The following is a 5,485-nucleotide window of genomic DNA, read 5'->3' as shown; positions in this document are numbered from 1 at the left end:
TTCATCTGTCCAAAGGCACTAAATCGCCGCCCATCTTACAACTGCACAATACGTCCAATGCTGTATCCTGTACACTGCATACCCTCACATGCCTCCCTCCAGTTCTAGGTCCTCATCAGAGTGCCGGGAGGTGCTAGGGGAGATAGCAACCTACCTCTAATTTTTATCTCAGGTGAGTATTTAATTCTAAAGCTGCCAAAGGGAACCCAAGCTCTTTTCTTCCCTAACACAGTGCTTTCCAGCATACCCTTGCCTCCTTAGTGTGAAAGAATGTGAAGAGGGGGCTTGTTTCACCACTAGTCTGAGAGGTGAATCCATTCATCCTTATCAAAGGTGTTGGGTGGGGGTGATTTAATTATTTGACCTCTACGTTCCTCTAGGTAGACAAGGTAATTTTGTCGAGTTTAAAATAATAAAAATACATGTGAAATTCATACTTCCAACCGAGGTATGCCACAAACGGTCCCTAAATATTCACACGGTCTGTGGTTATCAAGGTTATCTGGTTATTATTTATCACCAATAAACAGCCATCCGACTTCTGGTGCCACTGTATGCAGTTAAGTAATGCCTGGTAGTAATAGGTTCAAGAAATATTTTTAAATGATTGAAAAAATTCTCAAAAGGACAAATCAATGGTCCTCTAATAGAGTTAATCAGTAATTATAGGATTTAGTCAGTGTATACTCATCAGTCAATTGTAAACCAGTTTTTGTCATGTTTTCCATTATATTAGTCAATTTTAAACCAGTTTCTCACATTTTTCTTAATGTGAAAGTGATCTAATTCACAAGACCTATAATAGTTTAAATGTATATAGATTATTGATTTTTGTCTTGTCGTATAGTGATTTTGTATAAGTGATTTTGCATAAATGTATATGTGTGTTTTCTATTATCTTTGTATAGTTTGTTTCACACAGGTGTATTATGATGTAATTTAATTGTACAGATTGATTTAATTGTAATTGTAAATATTTTTGTTTCATTTTACAATAGGGCATTACAAATATAAAGTTAACAGTCCTGAAGATGGTCTCAGAGATGGTCTCAGAGATAAATACAAAGGAGATCGAAACGTCGACCTTCGCCCTTATCCTACTTAATTGACAATAGTTGGAAATAGGATAGGTTTGATCAGGACCTACAGAGTACAAGATTGATGCATTATTGTTCCTCCTGTAGGCCTGTTTATATATTTGTATCACAAAATCTGTATGCCTCTTAATTCTTTTGATAAATTCTAAGATTTTCATATACACCTTTTGTGTTTCTTGTTTTTTGTCATATGTGTTTTATGTTCAAAAATTGTTCTTTATTACTGACTAAATCATATAATTACTGATTAAGTCTATTAGAGGACCATTGATTTGTCCGCTTGAGAATTTTTTCAATCATTTAAAAATATTTCTTGAACCAATTCCCTTGGAGGCATCTCCTACCCTTTCATACATTTACCCAAGCCCTCAAGGGTATACCGGGTTGCTCACTATTGAATACTGGTAGTAATAGGGCCAGTACATCATTTACTACAAACTTTGACATCAGGAGAATGTGCTGCGTGGCTAAGCACTTATAAGGTCCCAAAGGCAAGACCTGTTAGCTATGCCAATGCTTGTTTTTGTTAATGAACTCTCTTCATTCCAGCACGGCACCCGACGGGTGTGGGGTTCTTTCTGTTCTCTGTATCATGTGGGCTCAGGTAGGAGATTGCCCCAAGTGTGGGTCATTTCCATTTTTCATGCTTGGTTGAAACCCGAGCTTTGCTTTTATTGCTATATGTAGTTGAAGGCTCATAAAAAGTCAAGCTGCAGCGTCTCCTCAAACCTTAAGCTACTTCTGTGACTCTTTCTTGACTTTCTCTGTTATATAAACCAGTACACACTGATGTTAGCTTACAAGTAAGCAGCATTCATCCATCGTAACTGCTCTGTTGGCATGCCATTTGCTCAGATTTATTTTTGCAGATTTATATACGCAAACTCGACCCGAAGGTATTGGAGCACTTTACATGAGCACCAGTTACGTTATACAAGGACACATTTATTTTTTGGTAGGCACTGAGAGATTAAGTGATTTGCCCAGAATCACAGGATGCGGAGGCGACCCGAGGCTCGAACCTTGGTTTCCCAGCTCCAAAGTCGGCAGTCTAGCCATGAGACCACATCAGCTCGGTACTACTGTGATAGACCATTGGCTTAGGAATGTGCGTGCAGACCATTTCCCAACTTTTCTCCAAAGCCAAGCCCACCTTAAACCATGCAGGAATTCATCCCCCAGTTTCGACACCTTCTGTAACAAACAGAATGCTTTATCTACATACTTAGAACATTCAGATCTATGACTTGCTGATGTCTTTACACACACAGTGTGCTGATATTACTTAATGTGTGAAGAGTGTCTGAGTGTGCACACAGGCCAGTCTTTTTGCACTACACACTCGCGGCCAATTGCTAAATTGAAAATATAACACCCATGGTAAGAAAGCAGTAGACGTCTCATTCTCCTTAAGGACACAAAAAAGACCCATACCAACATGCTTCGGTATGCTTCATTCATAGTATGTTCGAGTAGCGTTGCATATTTTCTAGTGGCATTATCAAGTGATATAAGTGGTGGTTGCAATGCTTTAATATTGTGCCTTGCTGCTATTTCCTGAAGTTAAGTGAATATATGTATATATAGAGACCTTTGAAATTTGCAGAGCATAATACCATGCTACTGGAATTCATAAAATTTTGTCTGCACAATAAAAAAAATTTGTTTCAGGGTGACCTGTACAGGCAAATCTCAGGGACAGCGATGGGCACCTGCTTCGCCCCCAGCTATGCGAACTTGTTCGTAAGCTGGTGGGAGGAGCAGGTGGCCCTGGCTGATACACATGCCAGATGGGGTGAAAATGTGGTCATGTGGCGTCGATATATCGACGATCTTTTCCTGATCTGGAAGGGCTCTTCCAGTCAGGCAGAGGAGTTTATTAATGATTTGAATAATAACTCCCTCAATCTTAAATTTACACACGAGATAAGTACTACCTCAGTCAATTATCTAGATCTAATAGTATTTGTTAGAGAGGGAGTTCTTAGTACAGAACTCTATAGGAAGCCGACTGCCGGCAATTCCACTCTCCACGCACGGAGTAGCCATCCCCCCAATCTGATCAAAAGCATCCCATATGGGGAACTTCTCCGATTGAAACGTAACTGTACACATGACTCTGACTTTGAGAAAGCTGCTACTGATTGTATATCTAGATTCAGAGTCAGAGGGTATGAGGAAGGGCTTTTACTATCTGCCTATAGGAGAGTTCAGGCCATATCTCGGGCCGATCTTTTGAAGCATCGTGATGGTAACATAGGAAGTGTCAGAGCCTACAAAAAGGGTCAACAAGCCCAGTTTCGGATGATTACTGGCTACTCTGAGGATTCACAGAACGTGAGACGTATTTTTAAACGTAACTGGCACATCCTACAGATGAGAAGAGTCTTGAGTTCCTTCTTGCAGAAAGTAGTTTCAGGATTCAAAGATGATCTGATTTGGAAGGGGGCCAGTTCCTACCTTTATCCTGAAAAAGGGGGCTGGCACGCGACTAAGTCCTGCCCTATGGGTGGGACCAGGAGGGGGGTGGTTACACCCCTCTCCTTTGGTGGGCTTTCCCCAGGCCAGGGGCTGGAGTGCCCCTGGAACTGGTTCCAGCCGGCCTATGCACAGTGAGCACCAGGGTGCCACTTGCAGTCACCTTCCTCTAAAGCCCTGCCTACCTAGGATACACAAAATCCTGTCTGGGATGGTGCTGGCACCGCCCCTGACAGGAAACCCTTTGTCCTTGCCTCCTGCTCTGGGAGGACTCCCAGCAGCAGGAGGGCAGACTTGTGTCTCGGTGGCAGCATCCATTTTGTGGAGCTAAGGCTATGTCTGACTTTAACCGGGGTTACAGGTTACATACATGTCGTGTCCCTCTAGAAGGGTGGAATGCTAACCCCGTCGCCAGAATTGGCGAGGGGTTAGTATTCCAATTCGTATGACACCTTACTCGACATGTTTTGATAAAGCGATACCAGAGTTGGCATATAACCGCGAGGATTATAATGCACTTAAGAGTATATGGTATGCGATATCATGGAAACGGCTAAGGGATGGATCCCGAAAGCCGCAGACAGGCTCAGCTCATGCCAGAGCACTATCTCACACGATTCCAAGCACTCTGCCTTCAGGATTGTTAAGGCCTGCCATAGGAGTGATTGATAGGAGATCTGTGTGTCCATTTAGGTTTAGATATAGGGATACTATATCTAAAGCAAAGGGTGAGTACACCACCTTGCCCCCAGCTGTCAAGCAGCCAGTTGTGTCGGTTTGGTTAGTCAGCCCAGGGGTGGCATAATACATGCTGCAGCCCCTGGGAGACTTCTGGGTACACCTCAGCCCTGGGTACAGGGACTTGGAAAGGGCCCAGTGCCAATTCAGTACCTGGGTACAATTTGGAATAGAGAGAACAGCTAGGCTGTGGGTCTGATTAGCAGGCCCACAGCCAGGGAAAGTCGTAAACCAGTGAAGCAAAAAGCAAAAATCTGGGTGATCATAGGATTGCAGACCCTACTCTCCTACAGGGCTGAGCGAGGAGCCTTGAGGAACGCCGCAGATGACTTCGGTGGCTTCTGATCTGAACGGGGGAGGCGGACTCTCTGTGTCCTTCCGGCGAGGAAGGAGATGATCCATTCTAGTGCCGTCTCCTGGATTCCGACGTTGCTGAGGCGCTGCACTAGGGTGCGGTGGCAGACAGTGTCGAATGCTGCGGAGAGGTCCAGGAGGATGAGGGCCGCTGTTTCTCCGTTGTCGAGCAGGGCTCGGATGCCATCGGTGGCTGCGATGAGGGCGGTCTCGGTGCTGTGGTTGGCCCAGAAGCCAGACTGCGAGAGGTCAAGGGATCCGTTTGTCTCGAGGAAGGCGGCCAGCTGCTTGTTGATGGTCTTCTCGATGACTTTGGCCGGAAACGGGAGAAGAGAGATGGGGCGGTAGTTTTTGAGTTCGGTGGGGTCCGCTGATGGTTTCTTCAGCAGAGCGCTGAGTTCGGCGTGCTTCCAGCTCTCCGGGAAGGTAGCGGTGTCGAAGGAGGTGTTGATGATGTCCCATAGGTGGGGTGCGATGACAGCGTCGGCCTTGTTGAAGACGTGGTGGGGGCAGGGGTCGGTTGGAGATCCGGAGTGGATGGAGTTCATCGTGCGTATGGTCTCCTCGGTGTTGATCGGGGTCCAGGCCCGGAGGGTGGTGGTGGGGGGCGTTGGTGCGTCCGTGGGATGCGTTGGTTGTGTCTTGAAGCTGTTGTGTATGTCTGCAATCTTGTTGTGGAAGTAGGTGGCGAGGGAGTTGCAGAGGTCTTGTGATGGGGTGATGTCGTTGATTCCGGCGTTGGGGTTGGAGAGCTCTTTGACGATGTTGAAGAGTTCCTTGCTGTTGTGTGCGTTGTTGTCCAGTCGTTCCTTGAATAC

Source organism: Lissotriton helveticus, chromosome 11, assembly GCF_964261635.1.
Source record: "Lissotriton helveticus chromosome 11, aLisHel1.1, whole genome shotgun sequence".
NCBI lineage: Eukaryota > Metazoa > Chordata > Amphibia > Caudata > Salamandridae > Lissotriton > Lissotriton helveticus.
This window is presented reverse-complemented; position numbering follows the sequence as displayed.